General features: G+C 48.3%; 1 protein-coding gene across 1 annotated transcript in view; it reads left to right on the top strand.

The window, feature by feature from the left end:
* Window positions 1-1,993: 1,993 nt before the first annotated feature.
* NOS1 (nitric oxide synthase 1) overlaps window positions 1,994-26,021 on the top strand; it is a 113,100-nt gene continuing 89,072 nt past the window's right edge. The window contains exon 1 of the mRNA XM_033136441.1: window positions 1,994-2,365. The gene's annotated coding sequence lies outside the window, so the exon portion shown is untranslated. The remainder of the gene's footprint in view (window positions 2,366-26,021) is intronic.

The following is a 26,021-nucleotide window of genomic DNA, read 5'->3' as shown; positions in this document are numbered from 1 at the left end:
CCAGGGATGTGGGTGGCGCTGTGGTCTAAACCACTGAGCCTCTTGGGCTTGTCGATTAGAAGGTTGGAGGTTTCAATCCCTGCAACGGAGTGAGTTCCTGTTGCTCAGTCCCACCTCCTGCCAACCTAGCAGTTCGAAAGCACACCAGTGCAAGTAGATAAATAGGTACCGTTGTAGTGGGAAGGTAAATGGTGTTTCTGTGCGCTCTGGTTTCCGTCACAGTGTCCCGTTGCGCCAGAAGTGGTTTAGTCCTGCTGGCCACATGACCCAGAAAGCTGTCTGTGGACAAACACCGGCTCCCTCGGCCTGAAAGTGAGATGAGCGCTGCAACCTCATAGTTGCCTTCGACTGGACTTAACCTTTTTTAATGTATTCCACCTTGAGCTCCTTTGAGGAAAAGGTGGGATATGAATGCAATAAACATAATAATAATAATAATAATAATAATAATAATAATAATAATAATAATAATAATACCCCGCCCATCTGGCTGGGTTTCCCCAGCCACTCTGGGCAGCTTCCAACAAGAGATTAAAAGTACATTAAAACATCAGTCATTAAAACTTCCCTAAATAGGGCTGCCTTCATATGCCTTCTGAACGTCAGATAGTTGTTTATTTCATTGACATCTGATGGGAGGGCGTTCCACAGGGCAGGTGCCATTACCGAGAAGGCCCTCTGCCTGGTTCCCTGTAACTTCACTTCTCTCAGTGAGGGAACCACCAGAAGGCCCTTAGTGCTGGATCTCAGTGTCCTGGCAGAACGATAAAGACACACAGAGAAACATATATACCTACACACATGCATCTTGTTAAATCTTAAGAATTGTAGGGGACCTCAGTCGGACATCCCCTTGGTAGAAGTGAGCCCAGGGATTCAACTTTCAGTATCACCACCACAGAATCCTTGACATCTCCTTTTTAGTACAGTGTGATCACACACACACACACACACACACACACACACACTTTTAATGGCTACTATCTCTGGTGGCTGTGTTCTACCTCCACTATCTGAGGTTGTAATGCTTTTAAACATCAATTGCTGGAAACCACAGGAGAGAAGAATTTCTGTTGGGCTCAGGCCCAGCTTGCAGGCTGGGCATCTTGTTTGGCTACTGGGAGAAAAGGATGCTGAACTAAATGGGCCAATGGCCTGATCCAGCAGGACTCCTCCCCCCCCCCCCATTTGGAGGGCTTCTCATTTGCACCGCTGATGGTAAAGACAAATTAATCCCTTGGTTTTGCAGCTGGATCCATTTACTCAGAAGTCAACCCCACCGCGTTCAGTGGAGGGTTAACCTCCCTCCCCACCCACACAAATCCCTTTCGACTGCAGCTTTAATCCCGTCTAAATGGTGCCTAAACTTTCCCTATTCAGGGCAGACTTCCGTGGGAATAAGTCCTATTGAATGCAGTGGGATTTATCTCCCAGTAAACACTCATAATAAGCCGTCCCAACCCATACACAGGCCCTGTGCTCACCACCGGCTTATCTAGTTTCACTCCGCAGTGAGTCCCAATGCATTCGATGTAAGTGTGCACAAGATTTCAGCCTGGCATAATATAATTCTCGGTGCCTTTATTTCGTCGTGGGGGAGGGGGGGAACCGTGAGTCCAAGCAGGTTTACTCGGGGGCAAGTCCCGCAATTGCGGAGGTATCCGAGGTACAGCCCTGCTCCGAGTCTAGCCATTGAAATCAATGGGCCTAGGGCAGTTGGGTTTGCCCAATTCAATGGGTCTACGCCGAGTAGAGCTGCTACGAACAAGCCCCGGATTCAATGAATCCAGGGCTTGTTCGGAGCAGAGCGCGCCTTGGTTTTCCAGCCTCGCCCTGCGGAGTTGCAGAAGCCATGAAACAGGTCCCGGGGTTTTATTTTATTTTTTTGCGGGGCGGGGAAGGGGGCGGGCGGGCGATGCGCTCTCTCTTCCCGGGGGAAGGAGTTTGATTCGGGCTCCCCCGGCGGGGCGTGGAGCTGACGCTCTTATATAAAAGCTTTTCTGACGAGGTGGCTGGCGAGGCCGCCTCGTCGCTGGCTGCGCCCCCGTGGTTGGCCGTCCCGCTCGACTCGGGGGCCGCGCAGAGCGCATAAAGGGGACCCAGCAAGCCGAGCGGAGGCGCAGCGTGGCTGGGCGAGCCCACCGGCAGGTCGGGCTGCCCCCTCGCCCCTTCCTTCCTTCCTCCCTTCTTTCCCCGGGAGGGAAGCCGAGGAGGCGGCGGCGCGGGAACATCAGCAACCGGGAAGGGGCGGAGAAGGAGGAAAAGGACGGCCGGATCGACGGGCGAGGCAGGCGAAGGAGGCGCCGGCCGAGCCCACAGCTTCGCGAGGACTCGACGGTCCCTGCCACCCACCTCCGGCCACCAGGTGAGCGCTCCCTCCTCCCGCTGAATGCATCACATGTCAAAGAAAATAAGGACCGGGGCTCAAGCTATCTTTAGTCTCTCTTTAGTCCTCTCTCTCTCTCTCTCTCTCTCTCTCTCTCTCTCTCTCTCTCTGTGTGTGTGTCTGTGTCTGTGTCTCCGAATGCGCAAACTTGGCAATATTGTCCTAGCCCCCAAGATTCGGTTCGAGGTGGCTCTCTGCACATGTTCTGAGGCATTCCTGACTTGCCATGCTGCCTCTGCTCCTCTCCTCCAAGCCCAAACTCGGCAATATTTCTCCTAGTCCCCCAGGTGTGGTGCGATGTTGCCGAGGGCTCCTCGCACATGCTCAGAGGCACTCTTGAGTCCCGACTTGCCATGCTGTGAGGTTGTTTTTATAGGTTCGGGGGATTAGCCTTTGGTTCGGAATAACTTAGTGGAGTTCTATCGCCTTTTTTGAGGAGGGCGAACCTCTTCCTTGCCCTCTGAGCAGTTCGTAGGCGGGGAAGACCCGACGTGAAAAGAAACTAAGACGAAACCCAGAAAAATGATCCCCTCCCGGCTACAGGAAAAAGCTGGATGGTGGGGTGGATTTGAGTTGATATCTCCTGAAGCCGGAGAGAAGGTCTCGAAGCCTTCAAGGGTGCGGGGGAATCTGATCTCAAGCGTCGGTTTGGGACGTGGGTGGGTGGCTGTAAGTGGCCCCGTCTTCTTCGTCGATCGAGCCAGCCGTCGAAGCACAGGCGCCTTCGGGGTGTCCGCCTGCTCGGGGTAAGCCTTGGAGCAGTTAGGCGGGGTTCCCCTCGCCCCATGACTGGGGCTGGGTCACTCACCGGTGGTTAAGTTCTGCTGTTCTTAACAGACGTGGGGGCCAGAAAGTCTTGCATTAGAGCGCGCGCGCACACACACCCCACACACATTCCCCCCATACACCCGCAAAACTGAGATTCCAGATCCTCGGGACCTGCCATGATTTCTCCCCGACTTCCTCCATCCCTCTTCCCGGGCGATCTCTGATCTAAGCCTCTTGTCTCAATATACCGGTCCGGGGAGAACAAGGGGGAGGGGGGAGCCTGTCCTAGACTCATGGAAGCAGAGTTGGAATGGACCGCGAGGATCATCTAGTCCGAACCGCCTGCAATATTTTGTCCAGTGTGGGGCTCGAACTCACGACTCTGAGATGGAGTCTCATGCTCTACTGACTGAGCATAGAGTTGGACTTCTGAAGTCACCTAAGACTAAGAGCCTCCTCTCCAGTGCGGGATCTGCAATACAGCAGGGAAGGAGGATCTCCCACTCCCTCCTCCCTTCTGTCCTGTGTCAGTCTGTTCCACAGTCAAACAGACCTTGCTTGGGAAGTTTCCCTTAGAAGCGTCGCCGGAATCTGCTTCTCTGGTAAACCCCACCCATTGAAATCTTCACCCTGCCTTCTTCTGGAGCGACGGAGAGCCACTTAAAACTCGTCCGTCCGCTTCTCTCCCTGCCAAGAGGCATCCAGCAAGCCGGCTTTGCCAGCGGAGTCAGCCTTGGAACAGACCCATCCGCCAAACGGGGATTGCGCGTGCTCCTGGACAGAGTGTAAGCAACCGGGTTTAATTTGGGTTACGTGGAACTCCAACGCTTAGGTCGGGAGTTTAGGAAATCCAATACAGTAGGGTGGCGCTGCTCTTCCTTGGGACCCCATGGGGCAACACTGGGGAGGGGACCTACTTCTAAGCAAACGCGTCTACACGTCTCTCTGCCCCGCCCCCCTTTTAACCTTTAGTTTCAAAGCCAGAGCAAACCGAGGCTAAATCCGTGTTTACGTAGGATAGCATAGAATACTTAATACGGAACCAGTGGTCCTTCTCGCTCAGGATTGCCCACACTGACCGGCAGCTGCTCTCCAGGGTTGCAGGCAGGCTCCGCGGATCGAACCAGGGACCTTTTGCGTGAAAAGCAGGCACTCTGCCCCTGAGCAACGTCTCTAACCCATTTAATCAACTCTACTTTGCTGAGGGAAAGGCACACGCCCAAAGGCACTGTCGAACCGGGAAAGTCATGTGTTTTGAAGTGAAACGGGTGGTTCCGGAGCTCAGATGAACACCCCCCCCCCGCGCGCCTTTTTCTTCTCCAAACTCTTTATGGTCTGCTGTCCTGAGTAGGGTAACTGGGGAAATTCGCAATTTGCAGGGGGGGGGGTGGGCTCGGTTCGATCCAGTCCCCTGCTCGCTCCCCACTTCCCAAAATCGGGGCTCCATCTTCGCAGTTTCTGTGCAGATGCCTCTCCCTTTCACGTGGGGGGGGGGGTGGTGGAAATAAAAGCTGTTCCATCAACCAGCCCGAATTAGACTCCATAAATTAACCTTTCCATCTGGTACAGGAGAGATGGGAGACAAACGAAGGGAAAACGTGAATAAATAAGACAGGTTCGGAGTTTTGTTTTGTTTTCCTGTTTGGTTTATTCCGGGGACTCTAGCAGCTCCAGATTGCTTCCAGCGACATTTCACGCGTGAGTTTCCCGTCTTCCCATTTCGCAGACGGTTAACTGAGGCTGCAACCGCACCAATAAAATAATCGTTCCGCGGCGCGATTTGGACCGGAGAGCGGTCGTATTCTGCTGTCACTCTGTAGCTGAGAGGGGTTTTTTTTGGGGGGGGGGGCTCGGCTTTCCAGGTCCGGCAATAATCGTTTGCTCTCAGATTTATTCCCCATACCTAGAAAGGTGGCGTGTGAATGGCAAGTAATTAGATACCCCTGCTCCCAATCGTAACGTGTCTAGGGGAGGGTAGTGTTTGGCGAATGCTGACAGAGGATGTTATTTTTAGGACTTAATCCTAAACCCAAAATTTGTTTAAAATAAGGGTGGGGGCGGGCGTGAGGTTTGAGAGACGGGGTTCGGAGAAATCCAGCCCCTTGTTCTCTTTGCTGATATTGACATGGGTCCTCTTCTTCCGCTCCCCGCGCTGACCCCGTTCGGCCACAGTCCTCGCGGTCTCTCGCTCCTGGCTCCGACGGCGCGGACCGCCCTCCGCCAGGGCGCTTTCCTGCCACTTGAGCCAGCGCGCTCTCGGGGTTGCCCAGGGCGAGACAGGCAGCCCTTGCTGGAGGGAGCCTAAACTCAGAAAGTGGGAAGAGGGAAGTGATTAAATCTGGGCGGCAAGGAGCCCTGAAAGAACTACGCGTCTCAGTACTGTAATAAAGTCTCACTGTAATAAAGTCTCTTCGGTTAAAAGGGGGTTCGGTACTGAGGCGTATTCAGCACCTCGGGACGAGATCAGCACCTCGGACAGCTCCCCGCGCTAATGTGGTTCGGAGGCGCAGCTGCGCTGCGCTCGGGGATTTACGGCGCCCCTTTCCAAGAGCTTCTACTTTTCTGTTGCTTCTTGCCGTAGCTAGCTAGCAAGGAAATTGTGTGTGTGTGCATCTGGTTTGTTTCTTCATGTTTCCCCTCTAATCAATGGGCTTACTTCTGAGTCGGTATGCTCATGCCAAGAGTTATTGAGGCATATTTACAGGTTTCCTTTAATCGTGCATTCCATCAAAAGAAATCCGAAATCCTGGGACGTTCTGTACTGTTCACAAGCTACTTCCGGCGATTAATATTTCCAAATCCTTTCAGCCGTCCCGGGAGCTGTTTCTGCCCGAAGACGCTCAACTACCTACCTGTGTGTTATATGTACTTGTATTCCTCCCGCCCCCATCTCTCGAAGCTGAGTGAGCCGAGATCCTGCGTACGTTTTCTCAAGATTAATTCTCACTGATAGCAAATCCTGCACACGCAAGAACCCGTTGAACTCTGTGGGACTTACATCCGAGTAGACTGGTTGTTGCATTGTTAGGTTGCAGTCTTGTAGCTTGGAGGGTGGGGAGAGGACTGTTTAGAGAGAGAATACTGGGGCTGGGGTGGCATTTAAACGTGGATTGCTTGTTGTCCCACCAAATGCCAGCTATCATGTTGTGGAGAACAGTGCCGTTTTCGGTCCTGGGTTCAAATCCTAATTAAGTGGGGATTGTAAAATGTCACTGATACATTTCAGATTTGCCTTCTGTCTGTAAAATGTGAAGAATAGTCTCAGGTAGTGGATGAAGGAGATATGGAAAGCATCCTACTGGGAACGGGAATGTAGGTGCAATTTTTTAAAAATACAATCTGAGCCCTTAAATCCACCTAAATACTTATCTTCTCTCTCTCTCTCTCTCTCTCTCTGTGTGTGTGTGTGTGTGTGTGTGTGTGTGAGAGAGAGAGAGAGAGAGAGAGAGAGTTAGAAAACACTCTCGTGGAGATACGGGTGTGTGGTTTGTGCTGACTCAAATTGGTTCCTTATTTGTTGCTATAATTGGGGTTAAGTTTAACTAGGCTTTATTTCACCCAGGTCAAAAACCCAGTTTTGAACTCTGCCATGCACCAAGAGAGAGACTAGGGTCCTCAATGGTGCCCCTCTGGAGGCTTCACCTGGGGCAAAAAACTCCAGCCAGCTCCCTATAGCTACGGCTCTGCACAAGTTACAGTGGTACCTCAGGTTATGTATGCTTCAGGTTACATACTCCGCTAACCCAGAAATAACGCTTCAGGTTAAGAACTTTGCTTCAAGATAAGAACAGAAATCGTGCTCTGCCGGCACAGCGGCAGCGGGAGGCCTCGTTAGCTAAAGTGGTGCTTCAGGTTAAGAACAGTTTCAGGTTAAGAACGGACCTCCAGAATGAATTAAGTACGTAACCAGAGGTACCACTGTACTATCATTTTGGCTGCAGATAAGTTAGCGTGCTGGACTAGGACTTGGGAGACCAAGGTCCAAATCTCTGTGAAGCTTACTGGGTATTTTTTTGGTCCAGCCACAGTCTTTCAAACTAACCTCCTTCGCAGGGTTGTTGTGAGGATAAAATGGGGATGAAGAAAACCATGTATGCCCCCTTGAGCTCTTTGCAGGGAATGTGGGATATAAATATAACGATGAGCGAAATGCGCAATCTCAGGGGGCATAACTGAGTGGTTAGAGCATCTCTGTTTTGCATGCAGAAAGTCCCGGGTTCAATCTTTAGCATCTCCAATCCCGGAGACAGGTAGGTAGCCGTGTTGGTCTTCCATAGTCAAAACAAAATACAAAATAAAAAAAATCATACCAGTGGCACCTTAGAGACCAACTACCGGTAAATTTGTTCTTGGTATGAGCTTTCGGTATCTGAAGAAGTGTGCATGCACATGAAAGCTCATACCAAGAACAAACTTAGTTGGTCTCTAAGGTGCTACTTAGAAGAGAAGAAATCAGTCCTGAGTGCTCACTGGAAGGACAGATCCTGAAGTTGAGGCTCCAGTACTTTGGCCACCTCATGAGAAGAGAAGACTCCCTGGAAAAGACCCTGATGTTGGGAAAGATGGAGGGCACAAGGAGAAGGGGATGACAGAGGATGAGATGGTTGGACAGTGTTCTCGAAGCGACTAGCATGAGTTTGGCCAAACTGCGGGAGGCAGTGAAAGATAGGCGTGCCTGGCGTGCTCTGGTCCATGGGGTCACAAAGAGTCGGACACGACTGAACGACTGAATAACAACAAAGGTGCTACTGGAAGGATTTTTTTTTTTCCAATCCTGGAGAGTCACTGCCGGTTGGTGTATACAATACTGATCTGGAAGTACCAATGGTCTGGCTTGCTACAAAGCAGCTTCCCACATTCCTATGATCTTATGAGTGAGTGAAAATGTGATGTTTGCGTTCACTGTGTTAAGCTCTCCCTCTCCCCGCCCCCCCCCCCAAAGCAGCAAGAAGTCCAGAGGCAGTGTTATACAAGGCTGGGCTTCTCTTGAATGAGAGTGCTCTGGAAACCTTAATATCTATTGCTATTTTACAAATATGCATGCAGTTCGTAGCGGAAGCAAAGCAGCTCCTACGGCAGGCGGCACAACTGCAGAACCTGCATCAGATACATAGACAGGGCAACTGCTGTGGCTTCCCCTTCACCACCACCTCCCTAGTCTGTACACCAGCTGCATGGCACTGCCTCGGAGGAAAGATAGGGGACAAATGCCATCGGTTCAAATTAATAGTAAAAAATAATAAGTTGTTGTAGCGTTTCACTTACGCCGCATTGCGTGAGTTCAAGAATGAGAGACAAAGACTTGACCAGCAAGATCTGACTGGGAGAGAGCAGAGAAAGGAAAGAGTTCCCCCTGAACTCCCACCAAGGTATTTTATTAGCCAAAGAAAAACACGGTCACAGAATTCAAACCATCTAATCAGATACAGACAACACACCTCAATCAGTCTCCACATGGTTGCTATCAGGTAACAAAGATTTCCTTGAACATCCCAAGAACCCCACCAAATTCCTGCACATCAAAGTATAGGCTATATAGCCAGAGCAGAACATGGCAGGAAGGGAAGAGAAAAGTCATGAAGATAGCATGGAGGTAGGATTTAGCACCCTAACCCTAAAACCAAGTTGTTTATCAACTCACGAGATTGATCAGGCAATTTCCCTTCTGAGGGTTGGGGATCAAAGAGCTAAGTTTATCACAGGAATGCCTGACAAATGGAAATGCAGCATCTGGTCTCAGCAGACACCAGCTTCAGTGAGATCTTAAAAACTGGCAAAGAGTGCATGGCCTTATGGGAAAACACACAGCCTTGTGGGATTTTATCAGAAACTTATGCTTATAATTCAGGCCCAGTAATGATATGATTCATATTACATATCGTAATCCACAGGTGACCGCCACAAGTTGTGAATTCTTAATAAATATTAATTTGTTACATACTGATGCATCGTTTGCCTTCCCTCAAAGGGGTTCGATGCAGCACACACATTTGTTTGTTTGTTGTGTTTATATCCCACCTTTTCCTCCAAGGAGCTCAAAGTGGCACACACGGTTCTCCCTCTCCATTTTACTCTGACAGCAACCCTGTGAGGCAAGTTAGGCAGTGAGTGGCCCAAGGGAGCTTCAAGGCTGAGTGGAAATTTGAACTCCTGGGGTCCTAACACAACACTCTCACCACCCCTCCCCTGAAATACCTTATCCTCACAACAAACCTGTTAGGCAGCTCAAGCTAAGAGAGAGAGATCCTTTCAAGCAGGGGTCAGCAAACTTTTTCAGCAGGGGACCGGTCCGCTGTCCCTCAGACCTTGTGGGGGTCCGGTCTATATCTTTTTTTGGGGGGGGGGTGAACGAATTCCTATGCTGCACAAATAACCCAGAGATGCATTTGAAATAAAAGCACACATTCTACTCATGTAAAAAACACTAGGCAGGCCCCACGAAGAACCCAGAGGTGCATTTTAAATAAAAGGACACATTCAATTCATGTAAAAACACGCTGATTCCCGGACCGTACGCGGGCCGGATATAGAAGGTGATTGGGCCGGATCCGGCCCCTGGGCCTTAGTTTGCCTACCCATGCTCTCAAGGCATCCTTTCTATTGCGCATTCACAATGATCTGTTCTCATGATGGTATCAACCTGGGTGTACATAATCCTGCTTCCAACACTCTTTGAGCTTGCAAAAGTTTTTTTGGGGGGAAACTGCAGCTTTGTTTGCAATCTGTGCACATCCCAGAACTATCTCCTGAAATCCCGCAATGTTTTATACCACAAATGGAATTGTTATTATTATTGGTCCCGTTTTTTATTTTTTTATTTTTTTGGGCTATATTGCAAAAATGACGCTCCAGGTGTCAATAATGTGGTAACATTGGGGAGCATGGCTGTTAAAACAGAATGATGTTTGGGCGGTCCAGCATAAATCAACAATAAAGCACTATTATTTCCTGAATGACATGACACAGAATACACTCCCCCCCCCCCAAAAAAACCCAGCATCATGGAGGGTCCCAGATTGACTGGTCCAATGGTATGTGTTTTTTGTTTCAGATCTTTGTGAAGCATAAGGGAAATTCCCTAAATATTCCATGCAGGTAAAGTGTAAGGATATAGGAGTACAGAACAATTTTGCAAGCTAGCTGAAATATTAGCTATCCAGCCAGAACATTTCTAGATTAAAGAGCCCCCGAGCATCAAAACAGATGGGATGCGGGAGTCTTGCAACTGAGTCTTGATAGCGATTTCTTCCTCATTTTGAAAGTAGCTGCGTTCATTTTTTTCTTGGAGCAGTTGATGCTGTGTTGGGAGGCGGGAGGGGAAAGGGTCTAATCTTTATTGTTCCATATAGTTTTGTGGATCTAAGTTGCCGCTCAAAGCTCCTATGAATTCTCTGGAAGAAGAGATCTGTTTCATGTCTGCATTTGCTTTCCACCAAGAGGTTCATGCAAAGCTACAGGAGGGGACTGATAGACAGTAAACAAGCACTGGGGTAAAGGGTTTAGCAGCTCCTCTCCAGGAACTAGTGCTCTGATTTTTTATTTTATTTTAAAAAACCCACCTCCCCACAGCTGCTTTTCAATGTGGGAGGGAAGAGACGACTGTCAGGAGATTTCTGGTGTCAGACCTGTTTTGACCCTCAGGGTAGAATGCTGAGCTTGGATCTAGGATTGCTTCCTGACAACCTGTTTATTGAACGTTCCACTGATTCATTCGCTGCAAGAATAGAGGACCCTGGCATTTTAATGAGCAGCCACTCTGGTTAGTTGTAGAGAGGTTAGATGAAGTCACCCCACACTTTGCAGTGCATTTTCCTTACTCCAAAGTCTTCAGGGGGGGGGAGGTTGCCTGCATAAGAGCACCAAATGAACTAGAATTATGCGACCTGAATTTCCGAAATTGAGATTGAATCCTACCCCAAAAAACCACCATCTGGAAGACCCTTAGGGGAGAGACCTGGCTTCAAAACCAAGGTCATTTGTAAACTTAACTTGATCAAGCCACAATCTGCAGTTCAATTCTATACAGTGGTACAGTGCCGAATCTGCAGTTCAATTCTATACAGTGCCGAAAACCCAGAAGTAAGTGTTCCGGTTTTCGAATGCTTTTCGGAAGCCAAACGTCCGATGCAGCTGTCGGCTATTGTTTTCAGGGCACCTGCACCTATCAGAAGCTGTGCTTTGGTATTTGAACATTTTGGAAGTCAAACAGACTTCCGGAATGGATTAAGTGTGGTGCTTTTGTTTTTGCTATTTATTTTGCCTTTTTGTTTTCAAGGCTTTTTTGGTTAATTTGTTTTTGTGACTGTGTGGAACCCAGTTCAGCTACTGATTGATTGATTGTGTGACTGCAGAAATGGATAAAACCTCAGCCCCCCCCCCCAATCCAAACAATGACTATCATCAGTGCAGGTAAGAAAAAAATATATAATTTTAATTTTTTATCAACTACAATGCTGTCTAATTTATTTTATAGTACAGCACATTGATTATTGCTTTCATTTTATGGATCTAATGGTCTCGTTAGATAGTAAAATTCATGTTGCTGTTTCAGGGGTTGTTTTTAAAAGTCTGGAATGGATTAATCCCTTTTGCATTACTTTCTGTGGGAAGGCGTGCCTTGGTTTTGGAATGGACTTCCAGAACAGATTAAGTTTGAGAACCAAGGTTACCACTGTACCTGAACTATGGTGGCAAGAGGAGGAGTTGTGACTCACAAGGACCTATGCACAGCTATTATGGTAGAATAGCCCTACTTTAGCAGAGATTGCTGCCTATTACTATTTGAGGAGCGGGAAAATGCATTGCAGGGGGTAGGACTAGATGGCTCTTGGGTTCCCCTCTCACTTTCACACGCAGCAAGTGTTAGCAGTTTGGTTGCCCTGTTTCATACAAGGTATTTCTATACTCGGTTGGTAGAACATGATACTCTTAATCTCAGGGTTATGGATTCAAGGCCCACTTTGGCAGGGGGTTGGGCTAGATGACTGCTGTGGTCCCTTCCAACTCTACAAGTCCATGATTCTAACCTGGACCAGTGGCAGGGCGTGTTAAATTTCAGCAACACCGTGTGTGACAGCCAAAATTCAACGCCCTCTGCCTCCTGCACTCCATTCTAAATAATATTTGCAGCACCTCTGAGGCTCTGTGCCCAGTGTGACCAAACCGGCTGCACTCCCCTTCTTCTTCAAATCGATGTTTTTTTCCTTCTTCTTCACATGGCTATTCTGCAGCATGTCATGGACACAATAATACTGGGGTGGGGGTTACTGGGTTGCTTTTGTCTTTATTTTGATGATATATTTTGTGTTTTTATTTGATGATTTTTATCTTGTGAACTGCTTTGAAAGCTGCGGATATAGGACAGCATATACATTTAATAATAATAATAATAATAATAATAATAATAATAATAATAATAATAATAAATAATAGGTTGATTTGTACCTGATGCATCATTCCACTTTATTAGTTGTTTCTTAAGGCTTCCCCAGTACCACCATTTTATTGCCATCTTGGGGGGGGGGGGTTCTCTTCTGCTATAGCACAACAAAAGCAGAACCAAATAGAATAAACCAGAATATCTGCAGTATAGAAAGTTTCAGGATTTTAGAAGGAAGCTATGGTCCGGGTCAGTGACTGGAAACGAAGCAGGATGCCTGCCCCGAAACCTCTGCAAGTGCACTTAATTGTATTAAGGTGAGCTTGTGTGTAACTCTAAACATTTAGTGTAGAGAAGAGGTAGAAGTTTATAAAAATTGGGCATGACATGGAGAAGGCGGATACAGAAATTGTCCCCCCCCTCCATCTCATAACTCAGGCTTCTTCAACCTTGGCCCTCCAGATGTTTTGAGACTACAATTCCCACCATCCCTGACCACTGGTCCTGCTAGCTAGTTGTAGGCCAAAAACATCTGGAGGGCTGAGGTTGAGGACGCCTGTCATAACTCATGGACATCTAATGAAGCTGAATGTTGGAAGCCTCAGGACAGGTAAAAAAAAAAAAAGCATTTCTTCATGCAACACAGAGTTAAACTGTGGAACTCCCTTCCACAGGAGTCAGCGATGACCATCAACTTGGATGACTTTAAAAGAGAACTGGGCAAATTCATGGTGGAGGAGGAGTTGGTGGCGGCTATCTATGGCTACTAAACATGATGGCTAATCTCTGCCTCCTTGGCTGGAGCTTCTGAATACCACTTGCTGGCAACTGCAGGAGGGGAAAATTGCTGTTGCACTGTGCAAATAGGATCTTTTTCATGGAATTTCCGTAGACTTCTTGCTGGCCACTGTGAGAACAGGATTTTGGTCTAGATGGACCATTGGCCTGATCCAGTGGGGGGCTTTGCTTAAGTACTCTCACAGAAGTTAAAAACAACAAACAAACAAACAAACTTGAGGAGGAGGATGGGGGAAATGGTGGCAAGCTACTCCCTGGGGCCCACACATTTGCCTTGCCTTGCTAGAGCATGGTTAGGCTTCCTGCATCCTACTGAGTCTATGATTTTGTCTGCTATCTTTTAAAGCCATCTAAGCCACCAGCGCATGTTGGGGGCAGTGAAGTCCATAAATTAATTACGGGAGCTTTAAAGCGGTTGGGGATTTAATAACAGAATGTTTTGTGCTCCCTGGTGGCTGGAAGTATTTCTCCGCTTCTCTCTTTCAGAAGGGGATGTTCCCTTGCTAGTGGGAAGGGCGGAGAAACTGTGTGAAAGAGAGAGAGAGAGAGCGCAGAGTGGTTAGAGTGTTGGACTAAAGCCACGGGCTGCCGAGTCCAGATTCCTGCTCAGCTTCCAAACTGTCCATCTGGTCAATAGAGCGCTCTCGAATTTAACATGGAAGGGCTGCAGCTCAGTGCTACCAACATCTGCCTTACGTACAGACAGATCCCAGGTTCAATCCTCTGTATCTCCAGGTACAGCTGGAGCTGTCCTGGAGAGCTGCTGTTGGTAGATAGACCAATGCCAGAAACTTGTGTTCCTATTTCCATTCAGCCCTTCATTTAGAGCATTTAGTGTCTCCAGCTATTTTTGGACTACAACTTCCATCATCCCTAGCTAGCAAGACCAGGGATGATGGGAACTGTAGTCCAAAAACAGCTGGAGACCCAAGTTTGGGAAACATTTTTGATTTAGAGCCTTGAGGTCTACAAACTTAACTTTCCTTTTAGGGGAAGGACTGTATCTCAGCGGTAGAGATGCCTCCTGTTCGAATCCCTTGCATCTCTAGGTTTAGAGACTCCCTGTCTTTAATTCTGGAGAGCTGCTGCCAGCCAGTGTAGACGATGCTGAGCTAGATGGACCAGTGGTCTAACTCTGTGTAAGGCAGCTTGCAATTGTAGAAAATGGACAGGGCCACCAGCTTCAACTTTGATGGTTCCCTTTTCCCTGTCGGTGAAGTTAGATGGGTGTAACCTGGGAAGGTACTGAGAATCCTAGAGAGCCACATTTGGTACCCAGAGCTATTGCAATGCCTTCGTGCGAAAGAAGGCCTTGTTGGTATTCTTGAGCGCCTTGGAATTTAGGCACTCTTTCCCCTGCCTTGAGTTTTGCTATCGGAGAGAGTGCAGAGGATCTATCTGAAAACGTTTCGCTCTCCCCCACCCGCAGTACACCGCAATCTCTGTTCTCTACTCATATACACACACAGTTTCTGGGCATAGCATGCATTGTGTGGGTTTAATTTTTTTAAAGCACTTTTTGGGATGGAAGAAGTTAGATTTGTCACCTTGCCTGGACACATTTTCACAGATGGATGCCAGCAGGCTTCCCATTCCCCACTGTGACTGGAAACTGTTTGATGGAGTTGTTGCCAGGTTGGTCCTCGAGAAATGAGACACCAAGTCAGAGAGGGAGAGAGAGCACAAGTGAGAGAGCTTTGACTGAACCAAAGTGCTCTTTGCCAGGGGAAGAGTAAACAGGCTTGCAAGGGGTTCTAAAATCTACAAGCAGGGTTTGCAACAAAGGCTGTGTGTGTATGGCCCAGATACATTATATTTATGAATTTGCATGAGATACAAAACGTTGACTTGATTGTCTATTATTTAATCTGTTTGAAATAAATTTTATTACGGTTGAAGACCAGCTCTTAAAATAAAATAAAATATAACTACAAAAAGAATATAACGGATCCCTTTGACGGAACAATTTCTGGGAACGATACCTATAAAAACGCTTTAAACAAGATTTAGAGGGAACTTGTTAATTACATTACAATATTAAAAGTTTAAAATAGTGGCTACAGAAGGCTAAGCCCGGCTCCATTGAGGAGAAACTTAGATGGGCTGGGAAGAAGGTCTATGTCTACAAATATGGATACAAAATCTGGCGACCGCCCTGGTAATCATTGGGTCTTTACCTAACAAGAGCAGATTATATGTCTGCTTTTCCGGGAGGCTTGCAAACCTCACCAGTATGGGATCCAGGATCTCCCTTCGAGCTTCTTCGTATAGAGGGCATCTGAAGAACGAGTGCTCAGGGCTTCCTATTTCCCCTAGTGGGCATACGCAGAGTCTTTGGGCGTATGGGATTTTTTTATAAAGCCCCTCCAGCACTGGCGTGGGCAATGCCGCACTTCTGGCAAGTGTAAATGCCCTTCTTGTGTTTTTTGACAAGAGAAAGGAGAGGTAAGGTGCCGGAGCGGCTATGTATCTCTTGATTGATTGCAATATGTATCTCAGTGAAGGCTGGTCCATTGGGGGAAATGGTACTGTCCCACGGCCCCCATCAGCCATCACCTACCTGCCTTGTGACTTACAACCAGTCCCAGAGGTGGCGCTGCTGTATCGTCCTCCTCCTCCTTTGTTTTCAGTGTAGAACTCAGCAGGGAGGAGGGTGGGGACAAAGCTAGAATTACTTGGCTCAGCCTGTCATTGGCTCTGGCTCCACCTACTGTTGGCCTCCTGCATTACACCATACCGGCCCCAGTGGGCGTCAGCTTCCGGTATTTCACCATTCGCCCCTTGTATCATTCCTCTGAGCAAATCTGGAGTTTTCTCCTGCTGCTCCTTGGGAAAGTTTGAAGATCTGATCATGGATTTCTGGAATCATATAGGTGTAGCCCTAAGAAACTGAACCCAGATGGGGGCTGCAAAGAATTGTAAGAGTTAGATTAGACTGATAGGAACCAGCTTGGTGATATTGTGTGTGTGTTGTGTGTGTATGTGTTATGTATGAATTTTCATGAGATAGAAACTATTAGTTTAATTGCATAACAACCAAGCGGTAGACAAGCTGTGCAGTAAATTCATGAAAAGCAAAAGTTGCAGTGCGGTTCCATGAGAAAAGAAAAACAAACCCCTCAAAAATCTACAGCCGAGCCTTTCCTTTCATTAGGCCAAGCTAAATGCCACAAAATAAAGATAAGTTTTAGTGTTATCCAGCACTCTTAGCCAGGTAAGAAGTTACTAAAAACAGCAAGTGGGGATGAGCATAAATAAAAAACTTTTTTAAAAAAAATCAAAGAATTGGCAGGATGTTGTAGTCAGAAGGTCGTTTTTTAGAGTTGGTTCCCAAATGGGGACTGCAACCTCAACAAGCCTGCGTACATGAAACATGTTGTTCTAGAATCAACGGAGACTGAGTACATGCAGGTCCCGCTATCTGAACACATTGTGTGTGCGCGTTATATAATGCATTAATAGCACATGCAAAATACCGTGGAAACACAAGACAAAACACAAGCCCACTTAACAGTAATTAAAAAGCATCTGCAATATGGAAACAATATTTATACCTATTCTAGCAGATAAACTAAACTCAGTCCCCGCCACAGTCCCCAAGCCGTTCACATCAACCCAACAATTCTTCCCCTCAACCTCCCACCCAGGACTCCCATGTCAAGACTAACTGCTGCAAATTGGTGGTGGGTGGGTCCAGGGTTCTCCAGAGATGGTCCGGCACCTCTCCTCTCCCTTCGTAAGGGAGCAGCAGCAAAAGCAGAGCAGGAAGATGGTGGGGAAAGTTTTGGCTGCTCTGCAGTGGTCCCGGGGCCGTGGTTTGGCAGCAGAGCATCTGCTTTGCATGCAGAAGGTTCCTGGTTCAGTCATCGGCATCTGCCAAAGGCCTCCCTGCCTGGAATCCCGGCGAGGTGCTGCCAGTCAGTGAAGACAATGCTGAGCTGGTCTGACTCTGTGTAAGGCAGCTTCCTATGTTTCTGTGATTGTACGAGCTAGCAAATACAGTGGTACCTCAGGTTACATATGCTTCAGGTTACAGACGCTTCAGGTTACATACTCCGCTAACCCAGAAATAACGCTTCAGGTTAAAAACTCTGCTTCAGGATAAGAGCAGAAATCGTGCTCTGGCGGCGCGGCGGCAGCGGGAGGCCTCATTAGCTAAAGTGGTGCTTCAGGTTAAGAACAGTTTCAGGTTAAGAACGGACCTCCAGAACTAATTAAGTTCTTAACCCGAGATACCACTGTATATGAGATCTGTGTTCATGGCTTTAAGTGCTCCGTATCTCCTCCCCAAGCTGTAAGAAGTCCGGGGGAGCACTGCAAGGCCTGGCTTCCCTTGAATGGGAGCACACTGCAGACCTTACTTAGGTCTCCAGCTGTTTTTGGACTACAACTCCCATCATCCCTAAGTATCAGGACCAGTGGTCAGGGATGATGGGAATTGTAGTCCCAAAACCAGCTGGAGACGTAAGTTTGGGAAACCCTGGTGTAGACAGACAGTGGCGGATCTTCATGCTCCGGCACCGGGTCAGGAAGCAGGAAGCAGGTGGGGGCAGGGCTGGCGCGCGTTCTGGGGGCGTGGTGTGCGTTCTGGGGGCGGGGGGACAGCCGAGATGGAACCCTACTGGGATTGCGCTGCCCGGGGCGCCCCGCCCCCTACACCAGTGTAGACAGAACTGAGCTAGATTGGTTTGATTCAGTATAAAGCATTTCCCCCCCCATGTTAGATTCAAAGCGTTATTGAGAACCATAGCCGCTCAGCTTTCAAACTGGATGACTGCATTTCTGTTTCTTCAGACTGTGCCCCGGGGGCCTTCAAAAGACTGTGAAAGTTAAGAGAAAGCTTCTGTTCTGTCTAATCTCTCCCCCCCCCCATCCCCACCGCCCCTCTCTACTGCTTGTATCCAGAATTACCGGGTAACGCTGGAACATAAACAGTTTTTATTTGCCCATTGTGCCAGCCTGGGTGCAGCTGTCCTTAAACTCCTAGGAGAATGTGCATTCTGAGTTTGTTATTACGCTCCTGTATGGAGAAAGGTGCCAAAGATCTGTCTGACTTTGGAAATGCTGGCAGCTGAGTCTCCTTGATTGTGGTGCCAATTTCTCTAGGTTGGTTCTCCCACATATTTTTTTTCCTTTTTTCCTTGAGCGTATGTTTGGAGACAAGCCGTAGCTCATGAGTAGAGGGCCTGCCTTGCATGCAGAAGCCCATAAGGATGTGGGTCTGCTGGATCAGGCCATTGGCCTTATCCGGTCCAGCATCCTGTTTTTGCAGTGGTTGACCAAATGCCTCTGCCAAGTAGCCTGCAAGCGGGACAGCAACTCTCCCAGCAGCAAATATTTAGAGGTTTAACGCCTCTGACAGTGGAAGCAGAACGCAGCCATCAATAACTTTGTAAGCTATCAGTTTTTCTGACCCTCTTTTAAACCCATTCAAGTCAAACATCAAGAATAACTTTTTGATGGTAAGAGATGTCTGACATGTGATGGGCTCTCTCAGAAGGCGACAGGATCTCCTGCACTGGAGGTTTTTAATCAGGGGTCGGATGGTTCCTCAGTTGAGATTCCTGCATTGCAGGGGGTTGGACTAGATGGCCCTTGGGGGGTCCTTTCCAATTCAGTTCTGTGATCTAAGCTGGTGACCATCACTGCATCCTGGGGGAGCGAGTTCTGTAGTTCAATCCCTGCCATCTCCAAGTAAAGGTAGGGGAGACCCCCTTACCTGAAAGCCTGGAGTGCTGCTGCCAGTCAGTGTAGACAATACTGAAGTAGATGGGCGGATGGGTCTGGCTGTATAAGGCAGGTTTTTAGGAATAAGAAGGAAATTTGCTGAGCTGCATCCATATTTAACCGAAACCTGTGTTTGGGAAATGGCTCTTGGTCGGTATAACATATATATAGTTTCAGCTGAGCTGTCTTCAACTGAAACATTGCAGGGAAACCTTTCCATCCCCTTGGATAATACTTTCCAGTGGATATTGCTTCTTATTTCTCCTTACATTTGTATCCCTCTTTTCTTTCGAGGAGCTCAAGGTAGCGTATTTGCTTCACTTCCCTCCTCTTGGAGAAAGTAGATAGAGAGGCAGGGCCGGCGCGTCCATTAAGGCGAACTAGGCAATTGCCTAGGGCGCCAAAATGGAGGGGGCGATGGCCAGGCTTGGGCAGGGGGCGGGGGGGCTAGCAGCAACTTCTCCGCTGTAGCGGAGAGGCGCTGCTTGCCCCCTACACTACACCACCCCCGGCTCCCGCTAAAGCAGGCTTTGGCGGCGGCGGGATGGGTGAGCAGCAGCTTCTCCACTACAGCAGAGAAGCTGCTGCTTGCCTCTCCACCACCCCCACCTCCCGCTAAAGCAGGTTTTGGCGTGGGGGGGGGGCGTGGGGCGCCAGAAGGTTGTCTCGCCTAGGGCGCAAGAAGCCCTAGCACCGGTCCTGTAGAGAGGAGTTTGCTCTCCTCCTCTCCTAACACTAGAACTCACAGGCAACCAATGAAGGTGAATGTTGGAAGGTTTGGGACAGACGAAGACTATGGAACTCCCTCCCACTGGAGGTAGCGATAGCCACGAACCTCGATGGATTAAAAATACGATTGGAGAAATCCATGCAGCAGGATAAGGTTCTCTGTGGCTAAGGGCCATGATGGGTATGCTCTGCCTTGATGGTCAGAGGCTGTATTCCTCTATTAGTTGCTGGGATCACCATTGTCAGTGTGTTTTGGGGTGGAAGCCAAGACATCCCACAATGACCCTGCGAGGTAGGCTGAGAGTCGGTGACTCCCAAGCAGTAAAAAACAGGTGCAAGAAATATGAGACTACCTGGGGGAAGCCGGAACTAACTTTTCACAGCTGGAAACAACTAATTTTGTGATCTGGCTGTGCCTAGGAAGGTGATCCAGTGGGAAGCAACATGGTTTGAGGTCTTTTCAAGTGGTGATCAACTCAAGATCCCCGCCCACCCACCCAACTACCCTTCTGCTTTCTGCAGCATCTTCTTGGGCGGCTTTCTGCCTTGCAGACCGAATGCTGAAAAATCTATACAAATTCAGGAAATCTGGCAAACAAACGGGAAAAGTCACATTGAAAACAACTATATTTAGCACCGCTTGCCTGTTTGGCAGCCCCTCCCCCCTTCCGAGGTAGGCACATCTTGCTCAATACATGTGCTGTGCCGAGTTTGGTGGAGGGGGGGGGGAGAGACGGACCGTTCTGAGCAAGAGGCTGTAGTCGCATGTGCTATGTTTCCTGCCTCCGTGCCTTAAAGGTAAAGGGACCCCTGACCATTAGGTCCAGTTGCGGACGACTCTGGGGTTGCGGCGCTCATCTCACTTTATTGGCCGAGGGAGCCAGTGTACAGCTTCCGGGTCATGTGGCCGGCATGACTAAGCCGCTTCTGGCGAACCAGAGCAGCGCACGGAAACGCCGTTTACCTTCCTGCCGGAGCGGTACCTATTTATCTACTTGTACTTTGACGTGCTTTCGAACTGCTAGGTTGGCAGGAGCTGGGACCGAGCAATGGGAGCTCACTCCGTCGCGGGGATTCGAATCGCCGACCTTCTGATCGACAAGCCCTAGGCTCTGTGGTTTAATCCACTGCGCCACCCGCATCCCTGCCTCCGTGCCTTACCTGAAGCCAATGTAGATTAAATAAACACATGCAGGCCACTGATATTAAAGCATAACCACAAGCTGACATCTTCATTCAATCAAAGCAATCCCTCCCCCCTTACATATCTGATGTTAGAAGAAGAAGAAGAAGAAGAGTTTGGATTTGATATCCCGCTTTTCACTACCCGAAGGAGTCTCAAAGCGGCTAACATTCTCCTTTCCCTTCCTCCCCCACAACAAACACTCTGTGAAGTGAGTGGGGCTGAGAGACTTCAAAGAAGTGTGACTAGCCCAAGGTCACCCAGCAGCTGCATGTGGAGGAGCGGAGATGCGAACCCGGTTCCCCAGATTACGAGTCTACCGCTCTTAACCACAACACCACACTGGCTCTCATAGAAGTTCTTTTTTTTTAAAAAAAAAAAGATTTTATTATTTTCCATAAAACAAAACAAAAACAACATTAAACATACATAAACACAATAAAAACATAATACACAATCAACAATATAAAACACAACAATACCATACAAAAAGAAAACTTATACAAACCTTACCAACTCTTTATCTTTGTTTCTCTACTTTTCAAACTTCTTAAAGGGGGACTTCCCCTGGTCCCTCCTCTGTCTTCAAAAACATATATACTCTTTAGGTAGCTTCATTTCTTTTCCCATTAACCCATACTCAGTATCCTAGTGTTCTTTAAATTTATCTAAACCAATATATTCCTTAACTTATATTCTATATCATAACACCTTCTTATACAAATAGATCTATCACATCAAAATTTCTTCTATCACCCTTATAACTAACCTTGAACTTCTAAAGCCGATTCTTTTATATATTTCTGCACAAATATTCAAACATTCAATTTAACATACTTAACTAAATAATCCTTAAATTTCTTCCAATCTTGCGACACCTTCTCCTCCCTCTGGTCTCGGATTCTGGCGGTCAGGTCTGCGAGTTCCATGTACTCCATCAACTTCATCTGCCATTCTTCAATTGTCGGTATCTCTTCACCCTTCCAAGTTCTTGCCAATAGAACTCTAGCCGCTGTCGTGGCATACATAAAAAATACTCTATCCTGACTGGGTATCTCTTCGTTGGTGGCTCTCATAGAAGTTCTTGGGGTCTAAACCGGATCCAGATGAGTGTGGTTTAGTCTGCTTGGTAAGGGCAATAAGATCAGCAAATAAGAATGCAGTGAATTTTGCCATGGCCTTATGATTATTGGCTTGAGGTAACACAGAGGTGGACTTTTTCACACGTGGTGCCAACACTGCAGAATTCGCTCCTTGCCCAAATGCGGGAGGTCCCATCAGTATTGGCATTCTGCCGCCTCCTGAAGACACACCTTTTGGAACAAGCGTTTCCCCAATCTCCTGACTTGCCTCTCCTGCTTTGATTGTTGTTTTAACTGTTCCGTAGTGTTTTCACAGGCTTGTTCATTATGTATTTTAATTAGTGATGCTTTGAAGTAGTTATTTTTGTTGCAGTTTAATTATGGGTAGTTTCATTTCTCTAATTGGTTTTATTCTTGTTATTCTACGCTTGGCTTTTTATTTGTTTGCGAACCGCCTTGGAATTCTGTCTTGGGGGTTATCTTGGGGGAGTATAATAATGATGATGATGATGGGGATAATAAATGATGATGAAAGTAATAAAGATTACGATTATTAATGTGTTTGTTTTAGGCAGTTACTGTGGAGCAAGAATGATGTTCTTATAATACCCAGCTGCTCCGACTGATTGATCAGTCTTAAGGTTGCAAATGTGGCAGCCTCATGGCAGAAGCACATAGAATTATGCAAAGCGTGGAGAAAGTGAATAGAGGAAAGTTTTCCACCCCCGTCATAATAGTGGAACCCAGGACCACCCAGCAAAAAACAGAGCGTTGGAAGATTCAGGTCAGGTGAAAGGAAGTTCTTTATGTAGCGCATAGTTCAACTATGGAATTCACTCCCACAGGAAGCAGTAACATCCACCAGGTTGGGTGACTTTAAAAGAAGGATTAGACAAATATATGGGGAATGGCTGCTAGTCACACTTCTACTGTCAGAGAACTCTAAATATCAGCTGCTGCTGGGAATTGCAGGTGGGCATAGTGCATTTGTCTTCATGTACTGTTTGTGGGCTTCCCATTGGGGCATCTGGTTTGGCCACTATGAGAACAGGATGCTGGACTAGATGGGCCTTGGTCCAAACCACCAGGGCTCTTGTTATCAGGGCCGTCTCGTCATAGGGGCTGGGTGGCGCGGTGCACCAGGCCCCCCAGGGGCGCCCCCGTGAGCCCGCCGGCATACCGGGCGCCCCCTCCCCAACCCGACCCCGCGGGCGGGCAGGCGGGCGCTCGTGCGCCGGTGGGCAAGCTGCAAGCTGGCTGCCCTCTGGAGCCCCAGCTGGAGCGCTGGGAAGGGCGCGCAAAGCCCCGCGCCACTCCAGTGCCACGCCCCTCATCCCCCGCTCGCCCACCTCCCTCCCGCGCTGGCCACCCCTCTGGGGATGAGGGCCGTGGCGCTGGAGCGGGGCGGGGCTTTGCACGCCCTTCCCAGCGCTCCAGCTGGGGCTCCGGAGGGTGGCCGGCTTGCAGCGCCACGCCCCTCATCCCCCGCTCGCCCACCCCCCCTCCCGAGGGGCGGCCAGCGCGGGAGGGAGGTGGGTGGAGAGGTGGCCCACCGGGGGGCGCCGAGGGATTGTTGCGCCAGGGCGGCCGATCCCTTTAAGACGGCCCTGCTTGTTATATTCCTGTGACGGGTTCTAAGGCCTCGGCTGTTGGGAGAAGAACCCGGGACCATTCAATGAAGCTGAATGTTGAAGGATTCAGGAGAGGTAGTTTTCACACAGCATATAGTTAAAAGTATGGGATGTGCTCCAAAAAGAGGCCGTGATGGTTCGCCAACTTAGCATCATAGAAACGTAGAGTTGGAAGGGACCCTGAGGATCATCTAGTCCAGGGTTTCCAAAACTTGAGCCTCCACCTGCTGTTGGACTACAACTCCCATCATCCCTAGCTAGCTAGACCAGTGGTCGTGGAGGATGGGAACTGTAGTCCAAAAATAGCCGGAGTCCCATGTTTGAGGAACCCTGATCTAGTCCAACTCCCTGTAATGCAGGAATATGCAGTCACCCCATACAGGGATTGAACCTGCAACCCTGGTGTCATTAGCCCCACGCTCTAACAGACTGAGAAGAGGATTCGACACATTCCTGGAGGATAAAGCTATCCACAGCTACTAGGCACAGCGGCTTTGTTCCCCCTCCACTGTTGGAGACAGTATCTTGTTATCCGATAACTGGGAAGGTTATCCGGTTTTTACTTTTTTCTGATTGTACAACTTGTGGGTAAAGAAGCCTTTCCCATTTGTGTCCGAGAGGTTTCGGCTACATAGCGTGGTGTGCTTGCACGCACGCACGCACGCGCACGCGCGCGCGCACACACACACACTATATATATATATATATATATATATATATATATATATATATATAATGTCAGAAAGAAATTGCTCTACTTACTCTCCAGAACAGTAATTGTGTTGATCTATTGAGCTTTTAAAAAAATCTTCTGTATGCTGATTTGAGAGTAACTCTGGGTTTGTCCAGACAACCTCTCTCTCCCTACCCCCCCGCCCCCCAAAATTTGCTGGCACGGAACTTATATGACACTTAGACTGTGTCCATTCTCGATTGAGCATTCATTCTAATTGGTTGGCGGGGCAGTTATCCAATAATAAGCAATCATCCTGGTTTGCTCATGCACCTTCCCGTTAATCATCTGTTCATTGTATGTCTCAGTACATTTCCCTGTCACCTTCCTAAGTCCATTAAAAGTGCATTCGCTGTTCTAAGGTGACGGAGTGCTTTCATTCTCTCTTAAGTGCACCAACCTGCAGTTCCGCTATGCGCCTGAGTCTGTCCCACTCAATAGGGACAGTCCAGAGACACCCTCTGCATCTGGGGTGGGGAAATGTCCAGCCTGCGAGCTAAATCTCAGCCCGCTGGGGGGGGGGAGGTCCCAGTTGGCCCATGAGACCTTTTCCCCCAAACCATACCCACCCACTGATGCCACCATCTGATGGGCAGGAGGGGGGGGCATAAACCCTGGTTGGCTGGACACACCTGTTCCCAACAGGTAACAACCAAACCCTCACTCATCAGCTGGGAGTCGGGGCAGAGGCAGAGCTAGTTGCTCCGGCACCCGGAATGGCCGGCGGTGGTGCATTGGCAAGCGTCCTGAGGGGAGCACTGCCCACGGCAATGTCACCCCCCCTCAGGGATGATTCCCAGGCCGACCACCCCCACTGCACCCCCCTTTTCTCCACCAGTGAGTGGGGTCCTCCCCATTGCTGAATCTGGACCCATCCATGGCCAGCACACATTCCCCAAAAGATTATCCCAAGCGAACAGAAATGTCCCTTTCCACACCCTGGCATACCCTTCAACATTTCTCCGCTAAAAATAGGGACGTCTTATTTAATAATAATAATAATAATAATAATAATAATAATAATATACTCCACCCATCTGACTGGGTTGCCCTAGCCACTCTGGGCAGCTTCCAACATTTATCAAGGCATAATAAAACATTAAACATTAAAAAAAACAAAAACTTCCCTATGCAGGGCTGCCCTCAGATGTCTTCTAAAGTGTGTATAGTTACTTATCTCCCTGGCTCAGGGGTTGCATAGCCTCCAGCGTTTCTCTGGTGAAAATAGGGGCATCCTAAGGAAAAGCAGGACATTCCGGGATCAAATCAGAAACCAGCACGGCTTCTGTAAATCCAGGGCTGTCCCCAGAAAATAGGCACACTTGGAGGGTCTGGAATTAGAGGCTCCTTCAACCCACTCAACCCAGCAGTAGAGAGCAATGTTGAATGTCTTTGTAGGTGTGTCAGATACCAGACAATGAAAAGTAATATCTCAGTTCAAAGTCACCAGCCAACCCAATACTGGATATTGCTAATATCCTCCCATAAATATGCATGTCTCAGGAATCGGTCATCTTCCATGCCTGAGATCCAATTGCTGTTTCGCTGAGAATTCTGAATAGCCATGAGTCATCCTTTTGGAACAATGTCGTTTATTACCAATTT

The sequence above is a fragment of the Lacerta agilis genome, chromosome 17, assembly GCF_009819535.1.
Source record: "Lacerta agilis isolate rLacAgi1 chromosome 17, rLacAgi1.pri, whole genome shotgun sequence".
Lineage (NCBI taxonomy): Eukaryota > Metazoa > Chordata > Lepidosauria > Squamata > Lacertidae > Lacerta > Lacerta agilis.
This window is presented reverse-complemented; position numbering and strand designations above follow the sequence as displayed.